Source organism: Bactrocera neohumeralis, unplaced genomic scaffold (genome assembly GCF_024586455.1).
Source record: "Bactrocera neohumeralis isolate Rockhampton unplaced genomic scaffold, APGP_CSIRO_Bneo_wtdbg2-racon-allhic-juicebox.fasta_v2 cluster09, whole genome shotgun sequence".
NCBI classification, from domain to species: domain Eukaryota; kingdom Metazoa; phylum Arthropoda; class Insecta; order Diptera; family Tephritidae; genus Bactrocera; species Bactrocera neohumeralis.
Genome location: NW_026089622.1, coordinates 13,189,820 through 13,215,094, shown reverse-complemented (window position 1 = coordinate 13,215,094; position 25,275 = coordinate 13,189,820).

The window sequence follows — 25,275 nt, the reverse complement described above, 5'->3', positions numbered from 1 at the left end:
GAATTGGGTCCCAGCTGCTGTGGGAATATTTAGGGTCGATAGAACCGACAAATAATTTGAAACAGTGGATTTTAGTTTCATGAGTTCTACACTTGTTTCTTTCTTAATTTTTGGCAAGTTCATCAGTGTCGTTACTTGTTTATCGACCAGTATACTTTCGTTTTCATATCTCGCTTTTAGAGCTTCCCAAGCCAAATTGAAATTATCGTCATTAAGAGCGAACTGTTTTACTATTATGCCTGCTTGACCATTGGTTTTGTATCTGAGGTGATACAATTTTTGTGATTTTGATAGTTGCGGATGGTTGATGTAAACGGCTGTAAACATGTCCCGGAAGGACGGCCATTCTTCATAACCTCCATAAAATGTTTCTGTGCCACATGCGAGCACCTCGAGGTAGATGCCTTAACTTGCCTCTTGATATTGTTGCATTGGTGGCAGCTCTACTCTACTGTGGGGAGTATGTGCAATTGCTTTAATTAAACAGTTTTCATAAATATCGTAAGCCGATGATTTAAAATTCTGTGGTAGATCTGAATTGTCGGAATCTACTACAGCGTCATGAGCCGCTTAGAGGCGAGTCCAAAAATTTTTAAGATTTTGGCTTTTTATTTCTAATAATGATTTTAAGTTTTCGTGGATCGGAGAAGAGGCCAATCTAGTGCAGTATCTTGTTAAACTGTCACTTTCTGAAATAAATTTAATAGCCTGTTTTGAGCATGTAGCTCCTGCGGGTTTATTTTGATTTTTTTTCGTTATTAACCATTTTTATTATATTATAAAAATATTTATATTTGTTATTTTATATACTCATATAGAAAATATTTGTCAAAATGATTTAAATTTTACTCAGTATAAACTGATTTGTAGTATCTAATCGGAGTGAAATAAATTGTGTACGCTTTTAAATAAATAAGAGTTTTTTCAGATTATATCGATAGAGGCGTATATTTTATTAATATCGTTTTGTATTTACTTGCAATGGTACAATTGTTTATTATATTTTATTTTGAATTGTTAATTACTATTAAACCGCGATTTTTATATATTAAAATATTTTATGTACGAATATTTTGTATTTAGGTACACCCTAATACCCGGACTTGTATATACATGTCGGTCCATATGTGGTAGCATCGTCTGTATTGATGTCCGTACAATTTGGTGCAGCAGTAGGAGCGCCGTTCATGGGCAAGCCGGTTTCCACTTCTCTAAGTTAATATATTTCTGGCGAAGCGTAGCGAACAACTGTGCGACCGATTTCCTCACGTACTTGCACACCAATGAAACAGTACCAAAAGCGCTTCATCACTCTTAGTATATCTACCAGAACAAAGCCTTGTGCACATTCTTTGTCTCTTTTTTGCCTTTCCAACACTCGTTGATTTTATCGTGACGCGCAGAAGCACACTCGGCAAAACGAAATGCTTTTACCTCGCTCTCACACCGAAGGATATAATGAAGAGAAACATGAAAACAGCATACTTCGATTACATTGAAATTTATTTACAAAGTACTTTGCAAACACAGTAGTTTGTCATTTATTACAAAATTACAGGGTCATTCGTCATTTCAAAAATGATATCCAAATTAACAAAGTTATTTGTTTACATCGACATACATACTTATGTAAGTGACATATCCTAATGTTTCATTGGAGACTTTTGACAGCAAAAGCATCGAATGCAACATTGCCAACATGCGCAAAAATAAACTAAAATAAAAAAATTAAAAAAATAAATAACTAATTTTGATACATTTTAAATAAAATAGCTTTTCAAGCTAGCAAAAAAAAATCGATGTAGTGAAAAAAAAAGAAATCGTGAAGGAAAAATTTACATACTGTAGAACAAAAAGATCAAATTTAATGAATAATGAAAAAAACAGTTTTTGGTTTATCATACAAAGCAAAAAGATTAAAACCTTTACATCGTGCATTCGGTGACTCGGGACAACGTGTTAGTGAAAGCACGTGGTAGTGAAAGCACGTGGAAGTGGAAAAGTGAAAGATATCGTTTAACATCGTGGAAAAGAATGTATATCGTAAAAACCAATTTCATTAAAACTTAAACATCGTAAAATAAACATTTGATAACCCTAAACATCGTGGTAGTGGAAAAATGAAAGAGAACGTTTAAATCGTGAGGAAAAAATATCGTAAAGAACAAATTATCGTAACAAATAAAACTAAATTGTTTAACATAGAGAGTGTATAGCCAACGTAAAAGAAAAACGTGAAAAGTGAAGAGAAAATATCGTAAAGAACAAAACGAATAGTTTAACAACAAGAACGTAAAAGTGTAACGTCGGAGCGAAGAAAACGAAAAAATTATCGTAACAAACAAAACGAACTAAGTTACGATCGAACAGTGGAACAAAAATATCACAATACGTTAAAAATAAAATAGAACAAAAAAAAAAAATAGAATAAAACAAAAAAAGGAATAAAATAAAATCAAAATAATTAATATTCGATAAATTTTTCAACAAAAACTCTATTCCACAATCCTTAATAACAAAAAAAATTGCTGAAGAGAAAACGAATGCAGAATGTCGTAAGTGCGACTACCTACTTGGTGAAACAAAATCAAAAGTCCAAAGGCAACATTACAAACGAAGGTGAATAAAACCAAAGCCGACAGTTTATGGAAGAAGAATTAAGCCAAATTTTGAAATCAATTAAAATTAAAGAGGCAAACAACAAAATGGAACGTGAAACCAGAGAAATGGCGATTCAAAATATCAAACTTATTCAACCATTTAATGGTGATCGAAACTACTTAGCACTTTTTATTCAAGTGGTCGACGCGATCATGCCACAGTCTCCTGTTATATCGGAAGAGACGAAAGTATTCTATCTATACTGTGTCATAAATATACTCAGAGGCGCTGCATTGGACGTGGTTAGGCGAGAGCAACCACCAGATGGGATGACGCTGAGGCAGTTACTTATAGATGAATTCGGAGAACACACGGCAGTTTCAACACTAATCTCGGAAATAAGCAATATTAAATGTAAAAATAATGTTAAGCTACTATGCGAAGAGATTAATTTAGAAGTTTGTAAAGTAAAGGATGTTGTCAAACTAAAAAATGAAACTTGCTCAACTAAAATATTTTTGTATAATGAATTAAATCAGATAAGTTTGAAAACATTAAAAAGAGAATTGCCAAACTATTTAACTGCGTTGATAAACGCAAATCTTGCTACCGACCTTAAGTCAGCAATTAAAATATTGAAAGAAAACGATGTTTATGAAAATAATAAACAATTCTCTAAACAAAAAACAATTCAAAAAACTAACGCAAATTCGAAACTACCTAATTATATGAATAACAATAATAATATTAATATAGAATATTTTGCAACCAACACGAATCAATTTCCAGGTCGTTCTAATTACAACACTTTTTCAAAAAATTATCCATTGTCCAATCAAAATAATTATTATAAACATAAACCATTTTTCAATGAACATAGCAATCAACATTATACTTTACAAAATAATAATTTTCCACAAGTTAGGCATATACCTTTCAATTCTGCAAACATTTATACTAATAGAAACTTAAATAATTTAAAACAATAAAAGATTCATGGGTCAAACCAATCTCGATTAAGACGCTTTGGCTATCCTGAACCAATGGAACAAGATGAGGTAAATTTTCACTTAACAGCCTCGGAAGGCTTCCCATAATTGAATTGAAATTTAATAAAAAATAAAATTTTTAGTCGACACAGGTTCATCAGTTAGTTTAATAAAGCCTAGAATATCCAACGAAAATATTATTTATGTTCAGCCAATAACATTAACAACAGCAATAGGAAAAGTTTGTCTAAATGAAACCCAAGAATTGTTTAGCGATGAACATATGAAAAAACTAAAATTTTTCGTTTATAATTTTTCGAATAACTACGACGGTTTACTTGGTTGTAGTATACTTAAGCTACTTAAAGCTAAAATCGATCTGGAAAAAAATATGATACATATGAATGGTGTTCGGTATAACTTTTTCAAGAATAAATCACATTCTGTAAATTTTGATAATTGCCTTCAAGAATTAAATATGTACGAAAATCATAACACTAAAGATAGTAAATTTAGACTTGAACATTTAAATTCAGAAGAGTTAAATAAATTAAAAGAACTTTTAAATAAATTCGAAAATATATTTTATAAAGAAGGGGACAAACTCACCCTTACTCATAAAATAAAACATAGAATTAAAACGGTTCATGAAGATCCAATATATGTTAAGTCGTATAGATATCCTGAAATTCATAAATCAGAAGTAAAAAAACAAATAAAAGAAATGCTTGAAAATCAGATCATTTCTCATAGTAATTCCCCATATTCAGCACCAATTTGGGTGGTACCAAAGAAGTCAGATGCTTCAGGTAAAAAGAAGTGGAGGATTGTTGTCGATTTTCGCAAGCTCAATAGTATTACTATCGATGATAGGTATCCCATTCCAAACATGGATGAAATTCTCGAAAAACTAGGTAGGTGTATGTATTTTTCAACAATAGACTTAGCGCAAGGCTTCCATCAAATAGAAATGGATCCGGCAGATAAGAAAAAAACAGCTTTCTCTACTCAGAGCGGACATTTTGAATTTTTAAGAATGCCATTTGGGCTTAAAAATGCACCAGCCACCTTCCAGAGACTGATGAATACGGTTTCAGATGGTTTAATAGGGAGAGATTGTATGGTTTACTTAGACGACATTGTAGTATTCAGTACGTCATTACAGGAACACATAGAATCTCTAGACAGAGTTTTTCGTAAATTAAACGAAGCAAATCAGAAAATTCAGATGGATAAAAGCGAGTTTTTCAAAGAAGAAACCGAATTTCTAGGTCATGTCATAACGCCAGAAGGTATTAAGCCTAACCCTAATAAAATTAAAGCAATTTTAATTTATCCCGTTCCTAAAACGGAAAAATAAATAAAACAATTTCTTCGTTTGGCAGGAATTTATCGTAAATTTATTCAAAACTTTTCTGAAATAACTAAGCCTTTGACTAACTGTCTTAAAAAGGACAATAAAATAAATAGCTCAGATGAGAAATTCGTGGAAGCTATAAACACTATAAAAATCTTAATTACTAATGATCCAATACTGGCATATCCAAATTATGAAAAAATATTTACATTGACGACTGATGCGTCAAATGTGGCATTAGGGGCAGTGTTAAGTCAACAGGGACATCCAATTTGTTTTGCTAGTCGCACACTCAATGAACATGAGCTGCACTACTCAACTACTGAGAAAGAACTTTTAGCCATGGTTTGCGCTACTAAATATTTTAGACCATATTTATACGGCAGGACATTTATAATAAATAGTGATCATAGACCATTGCAATGGCTCCACACCTTAAGGGAACCAAACTGCAAGTTACAAAGATGGAAGATTCGGCTTAATGAGTATGACTTTGACGTAAAATACATATCAGTTAAAGAAAATCGTGTAGCAGACGCTCTTTCTCGTATTAAAATTACGGAATGCTTTTTAAATGAAGAATCTGAATCTAACGTAGACACTGTTCATTCTGCCCATGAAGATTCCGAAAGTTTTATTAAGATAACAGAGCGACCATTAAATGTATTCAAAAATCAAATTAAATTAATAAGAGATGGTAAAAACTCAACCACAATAACGAACATTTTTTTTAACAACCTAATTGTAATTACATACAAAGAATTAACTACAGATTATATTAAAGATATAATTAAAACCCATTTATTAAAAAATAATACAGCAATTTTTATGCCCAATGATACTAATTTTATACAATTTCAAAACGTTTATAAGACACTAATAACAACAAGTCGCAACAAGATTTATCGGTGTACAAAAGAATTAGAAAACGTTAGAGATTTTGCAAATTTAAAAGTAAAGTACTTGAAATCCATTTAAGTGGACTTCATCAAGGTATAGAGAAGGTTGCAAAATGTTTTAAATTACAGTATTATTACCCCAATTATCTGAAGGAAATCACGAACGATCATATTTCTAACAAAATGCCGTTCAAAATTACACCACCAATTTACAAAATGAGAGAAAAATATGTGGTCGATTTTTGGAAATGGAATAATGAATATTATTTAACATGCATCGATTTATACTCTAAGTTTGTTATAATAGAAAAAGTTAAAGCATTGAACTGGCTGGAATCCTTTAAAAATCGACCAAGACCAAGGTTTAAATAATATAAACATTAAACAATGGTGTAATTCATTAAATATAAAAGGAGAAGTAACCACCGGTAAAACTGGTATAGGTGACATTGAAAGACTACATAAAACTTTGAATGAAAAACTTAGAATAATCAACACTTTAGGTGATAAAGAGCTAAAATATTTAGAAATTGAACAAACACTTTTCACTTATAACCATATAACTGTTCACTCTACTACCAATGAAGTTCCATATACAATCTTTTTTAATAAAGAGTCACCATAACAAGACCCTCAAATTATTAAAGAAAAAGGAATAAATAATGTAAATAAAAACCGTCAAGAAAAAGATATTGCCACAAACTTTGTAAACGCAGAAGTTTCGAGGAAGAGATTAGATAAACTTAGTAATCCATACAAAGAAGTTAGTCTTATTAAAACTGAAGAAGATGGCGAACATCATATTGTAAAGTTTAAAAGTCAAAATGTAAGAAAATATAAAAACCAATTTAAAAGAAAAAAGAAAACCAACTAAAACTAAATCTAAGAATTGAAAATTATATCTTATCATTCCTTTTTACTTATTCATTATTACTTAATCTTTTTTATATGCTAAAAACATCTTTAAATATTGTAAGAATTCTATTTAAAAACTTTAACTTGTAAATAAAGAAAAATTGCAATGAGGACATTACATTATTTTAAGATGGGAGGAGTGACATATATTAATGTTTCATTGGAAACTTTTGCCAGCAAAAGCATCGAATGCAACATTGCCAACATGCTACAATTCAGCATTTTCGGCATTGAAAGCCCGCACATTAAGCGGCACCATTTGTAAAATCGTTTTTGTCACGACACACTCTGATTTCATAATCCCACTCGACAGGTCATAATTATTGGCTTTCACTAAAAGTGTTGTTTAATATAGTTTAAAGCTATTCAAATAAAACCTATTTTTGTTAATAAAAAATATTACTTGTACTTATGCTTTGTGCGATTGAGAGCTCGTTGAAGAGATCAATGCGCTTTTTACATTAGTATTTGTTTGTATGGATTTATAATTATGTTTTTGTTCTTATGGAGGGCATACACACAACAATTAGTTGGTTGATTGAGCCAGAGAACATAAAACATAGAGAAGGTGCAGGTTCGACAGCGAACATTTGATAAAATTGCGACACGGAATCTCGCAACACAAATACAGAATTCACGCTGTGAAATGTTAACATTTTTAACATTTCTCCACATACTGAAACAGAGAATATGAAGAGAAATAATATATGTACGGCATATGATGCCATGCATGTATGCGCAATCAAGGAATATTGAAGAAAAATATGAAGAATATGAAGACACATAAATATACATACATATGTATGCATGCTCCTTATGATACTCCCAACACAGCAATGTGATATTTCCATGCTTCAATATGTATGCAAATATGTATCCTTTTGCGTTTTGCCGTCGGCATTTCCATATTGGCATGTAAAAATAATTATGATATGAGTATAATTTTGTATGAATGCATGCATATGTAGTACTATTTACAGTCAATTTGGACTTGTGTATTTAATAATTTAATTTGATTTTTACATAATATACTATACTAATAAATATTTTTGTATTATGTTTCTTAGTAATAGAAATTGAATTTATCTCAACAATATATAAATACATATATCGTCTATCATATTAATCTTATTATCTGCCCATATGATTGCGTATGTATACGCATGTGCGCATTCAGAAATTCAAATCATGATTTTATCACTTATCAATATATTACATGTGCGCGGATTAATCTGCATGTTCATATACATTCATTTATACTTATATGTACATATATAGATATGTATACACTTCCGAACAAATAATGCACAAGCATACAAACATACATATGCGTACACATATGAATATGTGACCAACAAAAATTGAAGCATTGTTCTACAAAAACAACAATTGTCTAAATAGCAGAAGTGTCACAAGTCAATATGGCAGCCAAATTGGCGAAGCTCAAATGTTGTAAATTTTACAACTAAAACGATATCATTCATAAACGCAGGCGCATATTCCACAAGCGACCTCGCTTCATTCATAAAAACAGACGCCGTAACATCTCCCCGAGCATGCCTTTGCCTACAACTGTCTTTTCGCGACGATGGCAAAAGCTAAAAATCATAAATTGAACAACTTTCTGATGCTTCTTCACAGAAAGAAGTGAGAAAAGTGGCAACAACGCAGTTGTCGATTTATAATATTTGTCCATTCTAAAATATTTTTCCGTGACTCGCAAAAATCTGCGTCGATATGTATGCAAGCTCATACATATGCATAAATATTTACGCTAGTTTGTAGGCGAAGCTGTTACGGCGGCAAGGGAAGCTTTCAATAGGCGGCCATTCGTTTATTTTTTTCGGCACAGCTTGGATTTTCTATCATCACACAAGTGCTGAACCAATGAGCGCGACAGATATTAGAACACAAACATTCTTAGGGGCACAGGTATTGAGGCAGCTGCACAACTACCTAACTGTGTCCCTAAGAACGTGTGTATTTTATTATTTGTCAGATGTCGCCTGCAGTCTGTCGTGCTCAATGTGTTCAGCACTTGACTCTTTGACAAAACGCAAGTTTCGGCTATTGGTTGACCGTGACAACGGAGATGCGAAAGAAGCGTGAGACACTTGTTATTATGAATGTGTGTATATGGCTCGCATTTGCTTTCGTAAACATACAGACAAATGTGCCAAAGAAATAATATATGCATGGACATATGTACATATGCATGTGTCATAGAAATTCTATTGGTACAAATATGGAAATGATAACGAAATAATGCGAATATGCATATTTCATGAAGGTCATTAATGTTTTTTTAAGAAATGGAAGGAATGAATGGAAGTGTTTATATGAGCACATTTAAGTTCATTTTATAATAGTCGAAATTAATATAATTTTTGAAATAATAATTTATTGAAAATTATTTTTTATTTAATTTTATAACATAACATTTTTACCACTCTGATTGAGCAGAGAACATAAAAACATAGAGAAGGTGCAAATTGAATTCTGTACGACGGTTCGATTGCGCGGCTAACAGAGCTGATAGAATCGAAGTAAGGAATTCACCATTCACGCTGCTAGTTAGCAGAATTGAGCATGTGCAGTGGCAGAAATATATATAAAATGACTAAATACATGCGAGAATAAATAAAGAGAGCTGCTTTGTAGAAAAATATACTAACTCACACAGAAAATGTAAAAAAAACATTCTCTGAGTGACATATGTATGCTTATATTATATTATATGAACCATTGTCACATATGCGTGATTACTAACACAAAGTACACACATAAGATCCATTGTTTTTGCTGTTGGCAAGAGCAATCCTGCGTTGGATTTCCAGGCTGACAATGTTGGTGGTGTTAATGCTGGTTCCTAAATAGACGAAATTATCTACAACTTCAAAGTTATGACTGTCAACAGTGACGTGAGAGCCAAGTCGAGTGCGACGACTGCTACACATACATACATATATTATTTCTTTGGCACATTTGTCTGTATGTTTACGAAAGCAAATGCGAGCCACATACATATGTACATACATTCATAATAACAAGTGTCGCACGCTTCTTTCGCATCTCCGTTGTCACGGTCAACCAATGGCCGAAACTTGCGTTTTGTAAATAGTCAAGTGCTGAACACATTGAGCGCGAATACACACGTTCTTATGGACACAGTTATATAGTTGTGAAGCTGCCTCAATAAATGTGTCCCTAAGAACGTGTGTATTCTAATATTTAACAAACGTCGCTTGCAGTCTGTCGCACTCATTGTGTTCAGCACTTGTGTGATGAAAGAAAATCCAAGCTGTGCCGAAAAAAATAAACGAATGGCCGCCAATTGTCACCGCTACCCTTGCCGCTGTACAGCTCCGCCTACAAACCAGCGTAAATATGTTTGCATATGTATGAGCGTGAATACATATCGACGCAGATTTTTGCGAGTCACGGAAAAATATTTTAGACAAATATTGCAAATCGACAACGGCTATGTTGCCACTTTTGTCACTTCTTACTCTGAAGAAGCATCAGAAAGTTGTTCAATTTATGATTTTTAGCTTTTGCCATCGTCGCGAAAAGACGCTTGTAGGCAAAGGCATGCTCGGGGAGATGTTACTTCGTCTGTTTTTATGAATGAAGTGAGGTCGCTTGTGGAATTTACGCCTGCGTTTATGAATGAAATCGTTTTTGTTGTAAAATTTATTACATTTGAGCTTCGCCAATTTGGCTGCCATATTGACTTGTTGTGCTTTTGCTATTTAGACAATTGTTGTTTTTGTAGAACAATGCTTCAATTTTTTGTTGGTGACATATTCACATGTGTACGCATATGTATGTTTGTATGCTTGTGCATTATTTGTTCGGCAATGTATACAAATATCTGTACATATAAATATAAATGAATGTACATACATACGTATATGAACATGTAGATCAATGCGCGCACATGTAATACATTGATAAGTGATAAAATCATCATTTGAATTTCTGTACGCGCACATGCGTATACATACAAATAATAAGATTAATAGTTATATGTTGTTGTGATAAATTCAAAAGAAATATATTATAACACAAAAATATTTATTGGTATAGTATATTATGTAAAAATCAAAGAAAATTATTAAATATGCAAGTCCAAATTGACTATAAATATTACTATGCATGCATTCATACAAAATTATACTCATATCATAATTATGTTTACATGTCAATATTGAATTGCCGACGGCAAAACGCAAAAGCATACATATTTGCATACATTGCGATTCCCAAGTTGAAAGAAAAATTGAAGCATGAAAATATCACAATGCTGTTGTTGGGAACATCGTAAGGAGCATGCATACATATGGGCCATTCCATCAATTGGCGACATGGTTTTGTACCCGTGGTTCTCCGATTTTGACGAAAGTTTAAAATATCATAATATAGACCAAAATAAGAATATCTGTAAACTTTTTAGTGGTCAAAGTTGCTCCATTATTTTTTGGCGCGCAATTCAAATTGAGATCAAACAAAAAAATGACAATTTCTTTTATTTTTTAACGACCTCAAAATTGAGTGAAAAAAATTTTGCAGTTATCCAATTTTATGTAAAAAAATCTCAGCTTTCTGATAAAAATATTTTCAAAATCCAAAACAATTTTAAAAATCCAAAAAAAATTTTTTTTTCCAAAAATCCCGTTTTTTGTGCTTTTCCCTCAATTTTTTTTCAAAATTGACTTTTTCATTCGATTCCTTGTTCAATGTTACATAAGAATCAGTGTTCAAAAGTATGGGACTTTGATCCCATGAACAGCAAAAAAAATGCAAAATTGTCGCTACCGGAAACTCATTTGAAGACCTAAAATTTTCAACCGCAATATCTGCGCAAGCGATTGGTTTATTTAACACAAAATATATTTTTAGCTTCCTAAACCACCTGAGCAATGGATGGCTGTAGCTGATCAATTTTATGAGAAGTCGATGTTTCCCCAACTGTCTAGGCGCGCTCGAGGGAAAGCAGATAAATATTTCACGTCCTCCTAACTCCGGTTCATTCTATTTTAATTATAAAAAGACATTCAGTATTGTCTTGTTGGCAATTGTTGACAGCAACTCCAACTTTTTAATGGTAGATGTAGGTGCAAATGGACGAATTTCCGATGGAGGCGTTTTCGGAAATTCGAAATTTTTTAAAAAGTTGGAAAGTGGAAGTTTAACTTTACCGGAACCACAAGCTGTGCTTGCAGACGAAGATTCACTCCCTTTTGTGTTTGTGTCGGATGCGTCTTTTGCTTTGAGGAAAAATGTTTTAAAACCATTTGGTCACAACTATTTGACAGAGAATGAAATGCTGTTTAACTAAACTCTGAGCTCAGCACGGGTTAAAGTTGAAAACGCTTTTCGTATTTTGGCATCGCGTTTTAGACTTCTTCAAACGACAATAAATTTATGTCCTGAAAAAGTTACTACAGTTGTTCTTGCCTGTTGCTACTTACACAACTACTTACGGTGCCAGTCAAACTCAAATCAATTTGAATGTGAAAATACTCAGCTATCAGACATGCAACCAACGCTGACTAGAAATGCATCTAGTTAATGAGGCCAAAACAATAAGGTTGAAATATTGTGAAATTATCAAAAAACTGAAATCTCTTTAATTCCTTTTATTTACATATGTAAATTATTTTTAGGCACTAGTGCGCTTTATTCAGGCTCGATCAGAACTAAACTCTAAAACATTCTTACTCTTAAGTCTAAGCCTAAGCCGTCCTCACTGCCGCTGCCGTCGTCGCTGCTGTCGTCGCTGTCGTTGCTATGTTTTGTCAGATGCAGTGTCAGCGAATCCCACGATACGTCGACTTGCGTAGTAAGTCGTCGCTTGTTTGCGTTATATTTGTGCTGCGTCAGCGGATCCCACGGCTACGGTAGCTTGTGCGTATCGTTTGTTGTTACTTGTCGTTGGATCATAACTCGGGCCGTTGGTCATGGATTGGGGTGGTGTTAATGTTCAGCATTGCCTGAAACGGATGTTAGGCAGACAATGCTGACTTGGTATTTTGGTGGTTTGCGTTTCGAGTTAACTCCTCCCTTCCTAAGTGGGAATCGTCTACGATTCGCTCGGTGACCTCTCTTACTAAGACATTCATTGCCTTTTTCGCGGTGTGTTTTTTATATTTGCTTAGAGCAAGTCGCAAGATTACTAGCATAGGGATTGACGCTATCGTCAATATGGTTGATATTTTCCGCATTTATTTCATTAAGATAGTTCAAACTCAATGTCTCTATATGTCCTAAAAGATTGACTCTTTGAGCCGTTGGAGTGCCAGCAGTGCGAGTAGGGGTATGATGTCGATTGTGATACTCGGTCCCATTTACCTTTACTAACTGATCGAAAGTCAAAAGGTAAGTACCGCTGACGGTTCTGCTATCTCCTTTTTCAACCTCTATCGTTGCTGTGGCATCGTTGATAATGACAATGCCGTCATCGATTTCTTTGATGCCCTTATCATGATTGGTAGTAGTTAAACAATTTGTCGATGGTGAATGTCAACGGTTCGAAGTAAAGTCTCGATGTATTTTATGTCTGCTTCTACTATTTTCTTCATGTGTGTCAATGGGAAAAGGTCCATAAATCCTGCCGTCTCGTCGTTCAATGTTGCATATAGTGTCAAGTTGGTAAAGTGCGTCAAATAACCGTAATGTTCCCATACTATTGCGTTTCCGTCCAAAATTGGAATGTAGTTGGAGTTGGTGTAGTCAGTTAGTTTTTGTGTTAAAGTGGTCGTCAATAGGAATGTCGATATTATCTTGTAATTTAAAATACAAGACTTAAAGTAATAAAGTGATTAATTAAGGTGGACGAAGGTTGTCTTTGTGGACCCTCCTCCCCTTTATAAGAACGGTGGTGCCTAGGTCCTGTTCGACTACTTCTTCTGTAAATAGTATTGAGAGTTTATTGCCTAGCTTTCGATTAACTTTCACTAGGACCTTGTCGCCAACGTTATACGTCACATTCTGACGACCCTTATTATGGTATTCGCGATCACTGGCCTGTGATTTTTCGATACGATTTCGAACTAGTTCCGTAATGTTAGCTGAGCTGGGATGAAGGATGTCCATTTGTTTTTCGTGGGTTACTGAATGAATTGTCTTATTATATTCTATGGTGGCAAGCAAAATCAAGTCAACAGTGTCATCGAGATTTCTTTCTAGTTTTAGACACCTAGCTATTTCAGTTAAGGTACTGTGAAAACGCTCCACTTGCCCGTTTGAGGTGCTATGCAGTGGAGGGCGTTGGCGATTTTCACATTGTTGTAATTTAGCAAAGTTGATTTTATAGCATTTGAGTTAAGTGACTTTTCGTTGTCACAGTATATAGTTTTAACGTTTGGAAAAATGTTTATTAGCTGTACTATAGGTGGTTTTACGTCTATGATGGTTCTAGACGCGATTTTCTGCACTATAGCAAATTTAGAAAACTTATCGACGCAAGTTAGAAAATATTTCTGGTCCGTGGAGAAAATATCGACGTGTAATATTTCACCAGGATTACATGGAACCGGTGTTGCCGCAATAACATGCTTCTTTGGATGTCTAATGTATTTAGACTTTGAACATATTCGGCAATTTGCTACTATTTCCCTTGCCTTTTTATCCATCTTCGGGAAAAAATAGTCAGCCAAGATCTGCTTTACATTTTCTTGCGCTGCCCTATGAGCTCTGTTGTGTTCAGCAAATATAATTTCTTGTTGATCACTTTCGCTGAAGATGTCCGTAACCATCTTTTCGGTATGACGGAATCTTACGTTGGGGTGAAGTTCTACCAGTCGGTGTTGAATTTTTGCCAACACTGGTAGGCTGCAATGTATTGCGTTAACTACGCCATCATTAATGACTTCTTGCAGCGTTTTTAGTAATGACTCTACGTCGCAAAATGAAATTACATGTCTGCTTTTTGAACCAAATATTATAAAGGTCTGTTTTGACTGGCTTTCGCTTTCTTGAAGAATTATCTGGTTTCTATAGCAATTTACGGGCTTATCCACCGTCTCTATAGTGTACTCCTCACTGTGCATGGTGGCGCAGTCGGAGCTTGCCTCCATTTCAATTCCTACCATATTCATGTGCTGTCTGGACAACGCGTCAGCGACATGGTTTTCCTTTCCTGGTTTATAGAAAATTTTTGCGTTGAAGCTTTCTGTTAGAGACTTCCATCGTTTGATTTTTGCGTTCGGGTTTTTATCAGAAACCGCAAACGTCAGAGGCTGGTGGTCAGTGTAGATATTCAACTGGTTAACACCGTACAGATAGTTCCTCAAAGTGTTAAGAGCCCATACGATCGCCAAGAGTTCTCTTTCATTTGTTGCCAAATGCTCTTCTCTATCTCTAAGTGTTCTTGAGATCATGGTAATGGGTTTTTTCTCTTGTAAAAGGACGGCCCCCAAACCTCTTGAGGATGCATCGGTTGTTAAGTTAAATGGTTTAGTGAAGTCGGGATAAGCTAACGTGACATCTTCTGATGCCAGAATTTCTCTAAGTTTATTAAATGCATCTATACCTTCTGGTGCTAGTTGAATTTTAATTTTTTTGGACTGTGTGGCACTTACTTTGCCATTTTCTCCCTTTAACATAACAGTCAGAGGTTTTGCAAGGCTGGCAAAATCTTTAATGAAACATCGAGAGTAACTAGCCAATCCAAGAAAGGAACGTAGTCCTCGAAGAGTGGTTGGCTGCTCATAACATTTGATTCCATTGACTTTATCGGGGCTTGTTTTCACACCTCCCCTTGAGACAACAAATCCTAGGTATTCTACCTCGGTCTAGAAGAATTTCGATTTTTCGGCGGATATTCTCATATTTGCCTCATAGAGACTCCGCAACACCCATTCGATATCTTTCAAATGGTCTTCTGCCGTTTTTGAATAGACAATTACGTCGTCGACGTAAACGTGGCAGGTTTTGCCAATTTGCTCCCTGAGGACATCGTCGATTGCTCTCTGGAAGATGCTTGGGGCGTTTCTTAGCCCAAAAGGTAAACGACAAAATTCATATTTACCGTTGTTAACGGAGAAAGCGGTTTTCTCCCTGTCTCTTTCTGCTAACTCGATCTGGTGAAACCCAGATTTAAGGTCGAGGGTAGTAAAATATTGTGCACCTCTTAAGTTTGACAAGATTACCATTGCGTTTGGCATAGTATAGGGTATTTATCTTCGACTGTGACCTCATTCAGTTTCCTGAAATCAATCACAAGACGTTTCTTCTTATTTCCCGTTTGATCTACTCCTTCTTATCAACGACCCAAATTGGGTTATTGTAAGGGGACCTTGAGGGTCGAATGATACCATTGACGAGAAGTTCAGCCACTTCTTTGTTTACAAAGTCGGATACACCCATAGGATATGGGTAAAGTCTCGAGTAGACCGGTTCATCGGTTTTTGTTCTGATTGTACCAATTATATTAGTGTTGAAGGGTAGTGACTCGTTAGGGTCAGCAAACGCCTTATTTCTACTTTTGATAATTTCACAAAATTGCTCACGAACTGAAGATGGAATTTCTTCACTTTTTATGTTGATAAAGTTTACATTTTTACATTCATGGAACAAGAGCTTTTCAGTTCCAGAATCGTGCTTTATTGTACCCGTACTGAGGTCTATTTGGGCGTTTACCTGATTGAGCAAATCGAGCCCAATTATGCCGTCGAATGTTGTTATATTTGGTAGTATAAAGAAATCTGCAGTTACGCCAAACATCTTAATTCTACACTTTTGTGTTACAGGACTATTGCCGTGCAAAAACTTTACTATAAATGATGTGGACGCTGGAATTATATTTTTTAGCTCAGGTATTGGTTTGATGTAATTTTTCGAAGCTCCTGTATCCACTAATAATTTAATTTTTTTGCCTCGATAACCTACTCCTCGCTCAATCCACGGGAGTAGGGACTTCCCCCTAAAAAATTCAATTGCTCTTCCTCGAGATCTTCAGCGTCATCTTCGGCTTCCTGATTATAAGTTGCCTCACTAACCTTTTCTTGATTTAAGGTATTAATGCGTTACATCTTTGGTCCAGTAACCCTATCTGAATCTGCCTGTCGTTTTCCCTGCTATTGATTTGAACTATAACCCTGTCTACTATTACTTTGATTCTGTTGTTCGTATTGGTTGGCTCTCTGTGATGGTTCCCTACGCCAATTTACATTTTGTCTTAGTCTTGAAACCGATGGGTCAACGTCCATGGGGGTCACTTGTTCTTGCTTGTTAGTCCTAGTATCATTTGTTCTGTGCTGTTTATTTGCAAAATGCGGATTTTTTTGTTGCTGTTGCATCTTTTTCTCCGAATTATTGTTTATTCCTAGTTTATATTGGTATCCAATAGACGTTACGAAATTTGAAGCAAATAAGTACCTTTCCCTATTTGACTCCCCCTCCTGGGCTAATGCCAGAGCGCTAGGTAGGTCTTTAGGGCGAGAGGCAAATAGTATGTCACATAAAGGTCTTTTAAGGCCTGATTTAAAAACTCTTAAAGCGCCCGCTCTATATTTTTCGCAAATTGATTCTGATACTTGACCCTCATGGGTCATTATGGTTTTATTCGTGAGGAGAGTTAATATTTTCTCCACCTCGTCGAAATATCGAAGCACAGATAGGTTACCCTGTCGTAAGGTGGATAATTGTTGTTCGATTAAATATATCGGTCGTTTGTCTGCGTACGTAAAGTCTAGTCTCGCGATTATTGCGTCGAAATTTAAAACAGTGTTGAAGGATGCCAAAATGGCATCAGCAGAAGCTTTTATTTTATATCTAATTATACCAACTGCTTGGTAGTGTCTAGAACTTCCCTCGTAACTTCTGAAAACTTCGTAAGATGTATGGGCAGCTTGTCGCCAAGACACATATGTACTGATTTGCCCGTCAAATTCTGGTAATGATTTTACCAAATCAAGGGGTTCGTCACACCTTACGTTCGGTAATATTTTTACCGGTCGGTATATTTTTGGCGTTTGACCAGTGGTCAATGTAGTCATTTGCTCCGTTAATCGTTGGAGCTTAACTTCGAAAGTCTGTCTTTGTTGTTCAAGAGCGCTTGAGACGGCTGCTTGAACCACTGCGGTTACCTGATTTGAATCCATTTTACTGGTCACCTGTAGTTTAATAATTCTTTCTAAGAGGTTTTCTAATTCTGAGTCACTCATAGACTTGGAAATTGAAATTGAATCGACTTGTAACCGTTCCTATAGTCGAATCAATCAATCACACTCTTTTGTTGACATGGCTAGATAATTTCAGTTATTTATTACAATTTTCTTCACAAATTCTGTTTCTAAACAGAATGTTTTTGAGAAAAGACTACACTGTTTCTTTTTTATTAAACTCTGGAAAATTTGTTTCACAAAATTTTATGATTAGCTCCTTATTTTCTAAAATAAATTCTTTTCCGTCTATTTTGAAAACTTAGTTTTAATTCAAAAGAAATTATAATGTTTTTATTTTAATGAGCACTCTACTTTCAATACTCGAAACATGTTTTTTATTATAAACTGCTTTCTGATGAATCCTCGGATCCTTGGAGTTTTTGTAGGATACGTTTTTAAAGATTGTAGCGATTCTCTGTGAGTCCTTGGGTCCTTTAAAGTCATTAAAGACACTCCACCGCAAAATACTTTGGAGATTTTTACTTTCTGGAGAATCCTTTGTATCTTCTTTACCCGGTTGGGCGCCAATTATTTTTAGGCACTAGTGCGCTTTATTCAGGCTCGATCAGAAATAAACTCTAAAACATTCTTACTCTTAAGTCTAAGCCTAAGCCGTCCTCACTGCCGCTGCCGTCGTCGCTGCTGTCGTCGCTGTCGTTGCTATGTTTTGTCAGATGCAGTGTCAGCGAATCCCACGATACGTCGACTTGCGTGTAGTGCCTGAAACGGATGTTAGGCAGACAATGCTGACTTGGTATTTTGGTGGTTTGCGTTTCGAGTTAACTTGTATAAAATAGTTAAATTAGTTGTGTTCTTTCAATAAAACTTATATTCATTCTCTTATAACTAATACATAAAAAATTAACTTAAAATAATAATTTAAGCAAAAAATGAGAAAAAAAAATAAAATATATGTACTCTATCTTAATATGTTTTAATTCATTGATATTGCGAGTCATTAAACAAATAAAGAACACTTGTGTATTGACTTTCGTTTGCATCTGAAAAGTGTAACTCTGGAGTTATTTCAATTGTTTGTGATGTTGCTTGTATGGGGCTTTCAGTTGGCACAGAAATAAAACGTGGCGAATGTGATGTTGATTCTATAGGACTTCTAGTTGGCACAGAAATAAAACGTGGCGAATGTGATGTTGATTCTATAGGAGTTCTAGTTGGCACAGAAATAAAACGTGGCGAATGTGATGTTGATTCTATAGGACTTCTAGTTGACACAGAAATAAAACGTTGCGAATGTGATGTTGCTTGTATGGGGCTTCCAGTTGGCACAGAAGTAAAATGTGCCTAGCGTGATGTTGTTTCAGTTGGACTTACATAAGATATCGAAATATAAAGTTGCGAGTCATTACTTAAAAAAGCGAGCTGGTTCGTGATACATGCGGACTACTTAAATTTGGTGAGCTTGAAGGACTGTGCAGATAATTGAAACACAATTTTCCAAATCGGCCCAACAGCCACGCATTTTTTTTAAATTCTAACAAAAGTGTTTGGTAGCTTTTACGGCGTAAATTTTTATTTTTGTAACAGTCCAGTTTGCTGCTCCACAACTCCGGCATAGTTTTATACACTTCGATAAATTCGCGGATTTGCCGATCGCTTTCACTCATTTTTATTTGTTCTTTGCTCCGTAGACGCGCTCTCTTTGACAGCCGAAATAAAATAGCGAAATCGTTTGAAATCGCACGACCAACCCAAACTCTATCCAACTAACACAACCAACTTCACAAAATATCAAAAAATTTGATTTTCATCCAACCAGTTGGTACAACTCATACAACTGGCCCATATACGAATCAATCAGTTGTACAATTCGACGAAATTGGTACAATAACACTTGGATAGTCAAAAAAAAGACAAGACCAAATTCAACGGTTTCCCCCTATTTCGGGTCCTACGAATCGAACTGCATCATTACTTTTTTTGAGTTACAATCATGGTTTCATACAAAAATTTTTGTTGAAGTTTTTCATCAAAGGTGCCCATTGTAAGAGAAAGGCTCATTTTTCTTCGGTCTCTAACTTTTTTAATGTTGACTTTTTTGGTAAACTGTCTTTGGCAAAGCTTCTCATAATAAGTCCGTCTTTAAGTTCTTAGATGACTGTAAACCCCAAAATCAATGCTTTTTGAGTCCTTATAGCCAATATGTCGAAAAAACTGAAATTTAATCCATTTTCTTTAATGTTTTTTCCCTCGCGATTCGTCAATATTTTAATTTACCCTTTGATACTTATACATTAAGTGACATCTTGTAATAGTAAGAAACTTAAGCAAAGACAACGTTCTGAGCAAACTAACCATTAGAAAAAAACTTAACAAAATTTGTATTTTTTAAAAAGGTACACTAACTATGTTTGTGTGCTGTTTTATTTTTTTGTATCTTATAAGTGTTATCAATAAGTATCATAAATTTGTTCACAATATTTAAATTAAATTTAATAAGACTCATCTACCAATGTCCAACACAAATCAGCAAGCAACGAGTCAAGCTTTTTGCCGCTGTACCAATGCTCAAGGGGGGCGGCGACACACATGCCACATTTAAATGAAATTCTGTGCGAAGCTTCCAATTTGAACATTGATTCTGGGATTTACAGTCATCTAAGAACTTAAAGACGGACTTATTATGAGAAGCTTTGCCAAAGAAAGTTTACCAAAACAGTCAACATTAAAAAAGTTAGAGACCGAAGAAAAATGTGCCTTTCTCTTACAATGGGCACCTTTGATGAAAAACTTCAACAAAAATTTTTGTATGAAACTATGATTGTAACTCAAAAAAGTAATGATGCAGTTCGATTCGTAGGACCCGAAATAGGGGGAAACCGTCGAATTTGGTCTTGTCTTTTTTTTTTTTTTGAAAAAAACTATCACAGTGTAATTGGTTCGTGTATGCCTTCCATTAAGCAATTGAGAGCTCGTTAGACAGATCGATTTGCTTTTGGTAAGCAATCCTGCTCTATTCATGATGAAATGTCAAAGCATACTGAGCATCTTTCTCTTTGACACCATGTCTGAAATCCCACGTGATCTGTCAAATACTAATGCATGAAAATCCTAACCTCAAAAAAATCACCCGATATATATATTTAAATTAGGGTGTGTCATTCTGAGGCAACCTTTTTTTTCAACTGGAAACAGGCTGTGAAAAAGAAAGTCACTCAAAAGATGAGCTCTTAATAATATTAATAATAAGAGGTGCCTATTTAAAATTTTTTGTTTTCCATATAAATTACATTGAAAAAAATCATTTTTTTTGTGGTGGTTATTGTGCGGAGGTTATTATATGTGCACGAGATGGCTGCCAGTAGGGATGGTAAACTCGACAAAAGAATGAAAAATTCTTATTTTACAATTTATTCTCATGGAAGAATAAAAGGCAAACATTAAAAATAAATTCTGTAGAGATTCGAACCTGTGTACTCTTCTTGACTTTTAGAGCGCTTACCACCAACAACACCATTGACACTTGTATTGAGTTGTCCTAATTATTGTTTGGTTATGCATGAAAGAAATACATATACAATGGTTGAAATAATTTTGTTTAAGTATAGAAATATGCTTTTGTCGAAGCACTGACGCGAAGACAAAGGGTCACAACATTGTGTTGTTGGTACTAAATCCGAGCTGTGCCGAAAGAAACTAACAAACGATCGCCGACTGTTACCGCTTCTCTTGCTGCTCGAACAGCTTCGCCGACAAACGTGCGTAAATATGTACATATGTTTTTGTATGAGCTTGCATACATATCGACGCTGATTTTTGTGAGCCACGGAAAAATATTTTAGAATTGATAAATACTATAAATTGTGAACAGCTATGTTGCCACTTTTTCACTTCTTTCTTAGAACAAACACCAGAAGATGTTCAATTAATGATTTTTAGCTTTTGTCATCGTCGTGTAAAGACGCTTGTTGGCAAAGGCATGCTCGGAGAGATGTTACGGCGTCTGTTTTTATGAATGAAGCGAGGTCGCTTGTGGAATATGCGCCTGCGTTTATGAATGATATCGTTTTAGTTGTAAAATTTACTACATTTGGGCTTCGCCAATTTGGCTGCTATATTGACTTGTGATGCTTCGCTATTTAGACAATTGTTGTTTTTGTGGAACAATGCTTAAATTTTTTGTAAGTGACATATTCACATGTGTACGCATAGGTATGTTTGTATTCTTGTGCATTATTTGTTCGGCAATGTATACAAATGTATGTATGTACTTATAAGTATATATGAATGTATGAACAGGCAGATCAATGCGGGCACATGTAATATATTGATAAGTGATAAAATCATGATTTGAATTTCTGAACGCGCACATGCGTATACATACATTCATATGAGCATGTGCAGATATGTACATATGTATGTACATAAGATTAATATGATAGACGATGTATTTATATATTGTTGGGGTAAATTCAATTTCAATTACTAAGAAACATAATACAAAAATATTTATGGGTATAGTATATATATTATGTAAAAATTAAATTAAATTATTAAATATACAAGTCCAAATTGTCTGTAAATAGTACTATGCATGTCTCTTCAGATTATTGAGTATGTGACAGAGCTGTATTTTTATACATTTTTCGCTGTTAAAAATGGAATATCAAAGAACTTATTTTTCTTCAATATTCTCCGCTTGGGCATATATGCCAATTTTTATACTAATTATAGGGGGGCTAAGAAACACCTTCAACACATTTGTAAAAAAACAGACGTACTACTATCAAGAAACGAATCTCTCGGAATTTCTGACCAATTTTTTCGGTAACTACATGCACTCGGTCCACATATTCAATGTCTAAGTGATTTAACAGTTTTGGTTCGATTTGGAAGGTGGCACATCTCAAAAGCACTATTCATGCAGAGCTGTATCCTGATATATTTTGATTTTTGATTTGTAGACTGGAAAGTGAAAGTTTCAAACGGAATTTTAGATTGTGTTATATGAGAGAACGCGTGGTTATAATCTATCGTTTTTATCACTCCTTTTGTCACTGTAACATAGGAATGCCAAAACTGAATTTTGTGTTTAACAGTACCATTATATGGGGAGTGAGCGGGGTTATGATAATATTTCATCCATTTTCTTACTTTATTACATTTATCCGGATAAATTAAAGTAATTTTTTTCAATGAAACATATTTTTAAACAATTATGCGGGTACACCAATTAACCAAGTTCAGTTATAGAAGCGGGAAATTTTAAGGGGGTATTCTGGTCCAGAAGCATAAATTTCAGGTAATTTTTAAAGTGTCGTAAAAAAAAGGCAATTAATATTTTACTATCCATTTTTTTATAAGTTTTTTGTTAGTTTCAGAAGAAAACTAAAAAGTAAAAAATTTCAAAAATTATGAGCTGACGAAGTGGGTGGTCTTTAAAAATTTCCACGTGACCATACCCATGATTTCAACCCTTATTTCGAGTTTTTTTTAAATAATAAAAATAAAAATTTGGAGATGGGGCTAGTTCCAACCATAGACAAGCCTATAAAGAAGACTCTATAAAAATTTCAAGTAAATCGGTTCAGTAGAACCTGAGAAATCGTGGGTATCGTTCCGAAAAAGTCAGTTTTGAGAAAAACGCGTTAAAAGTTTAGGAGACAGTTCTAGTGAACACGGACGCCATGTCACAAAATCGGCTGTATCTCCGAAAATAAGTCGAATTTTGAAAAGTCCTTCCAAGGTCATATTTTTGAAAGTCTAAACTTTCAAGATATGCAAAAAAAATCGATTTTTTCAAAATCCTAGACAAGAATACCCCCTTAAAAGTGTTTCTTGAGCAATGTGTTTTTACCGATCAGATGATCGGTATAATCAATTAACCGTGGAAGCAGGAATTGTGGTAATTTTTACAACACGTGTATCATTTTTAACATTATTTATTTTACCTATACTTGTACTTGTAGATAGGTGAGGATGAACTTATAGCCCTAACAGACGACAGCGCTAATTTGTATTAACGGGCTAATTTGCTTGCGCATTTGACCCATTTTGTGTTTTTTTTTTGTTAGCGGAGGGGGAATCTTCGAAAGATACCAATAGGCCGAGTTGAAGGCATTTTTTATATCGCGGTAGTGACGGCGCAGTATTCTTTGGAGCTGAACACCACGGAAGAAACCTTTTATTTCTGAAAAAACCGGAAACTTCGTTTAGAATACGCCAAAAAACACAAAGACAAGGGGATGGATTTTTGGGAAAAGGTTTTATTTACGGATGAATCTAAGTTCAACATTATTTGGTAGCGATGGAAGAGCTAGAGTTTGGAGAAAAAATAACGCTGCGCTAGAACCGAAGAACTTAGTATCAACGGTGAAACACGGTGGTGGCAGCGTAATGGTTTGGGGAGCTGTTGCGGCCTCTGGAGTTTTAAAGTTAGCCTTTACTGAAGATAAAATGGATCGTTTTAAGTACAAGTCTCTGTTGGAACATAATTTGAAACCTTCGGTGGATAATTTGGGACTCGGTTCCGGTTGGATCTTTCAACAAGATAACGATCCGAAGCATAGGGCGCAAATTGTTAAGGACTGGTTGCTTTGTTACGCTCCAAGGCAATTAAATACTCCACCTCAAAGTCCAGATTTGAATATTATTGAACATGTCTGGGAACTTTTGGAGCGTAAAATTAGAAAGCACCGGATTTCTAGCTCTGCTATACTCAAAGAGCGCATATTAGAAGCTTGGAACAGCATAACGTCTGCAGAGTTGACAAATTTAGCAGAATCAATGCCACGCCGTCTTCAAGCAGTTTTAGATGCCAATGGTGGCCCAACAAAATACTAAAACGTCTTAATAACTACCATTTTGTAAAGTTTTCGCACTGAACTAAGATATTATATTTTTTACTGTATGTAGACTTTTGTCAACATATTTTTTGAGTTTTTCCTCCATAAATATGTTGTTTTATATTAAGTAGTGGATTTTTTAAGTTTATTGTTATTAGAAAATAGACAAGAATAAAACTGTATGAACACATTTTCCTAAAAAGATTTTGTACTCTCATATGCAATAAAACAGGGGGTGTATGTAGACTTTTGTCTGCCACTGTAGCTCACCAAGATATTTTAAAGTTTATATAGTGAAGCAGAAATATTGTAAAGCTTATATAGCAAAGAAGAGATATTGTAAAGAATAATTACGAAGAGATACTGTGAAACTTCTATTGTAACAAAAAAAAAAAAATAAAATAAAATATGCTACAGCGTTCCTGCACCCTAATAATTTGTGAACAGAATAAATATGGTCCTTCGAGGCGAAAGAAAGGCACTGTGGCGGAAAACTAAAACGGTTAAAAAGTGAAGGGTAGAAATTCTTGGCGGTGTGCG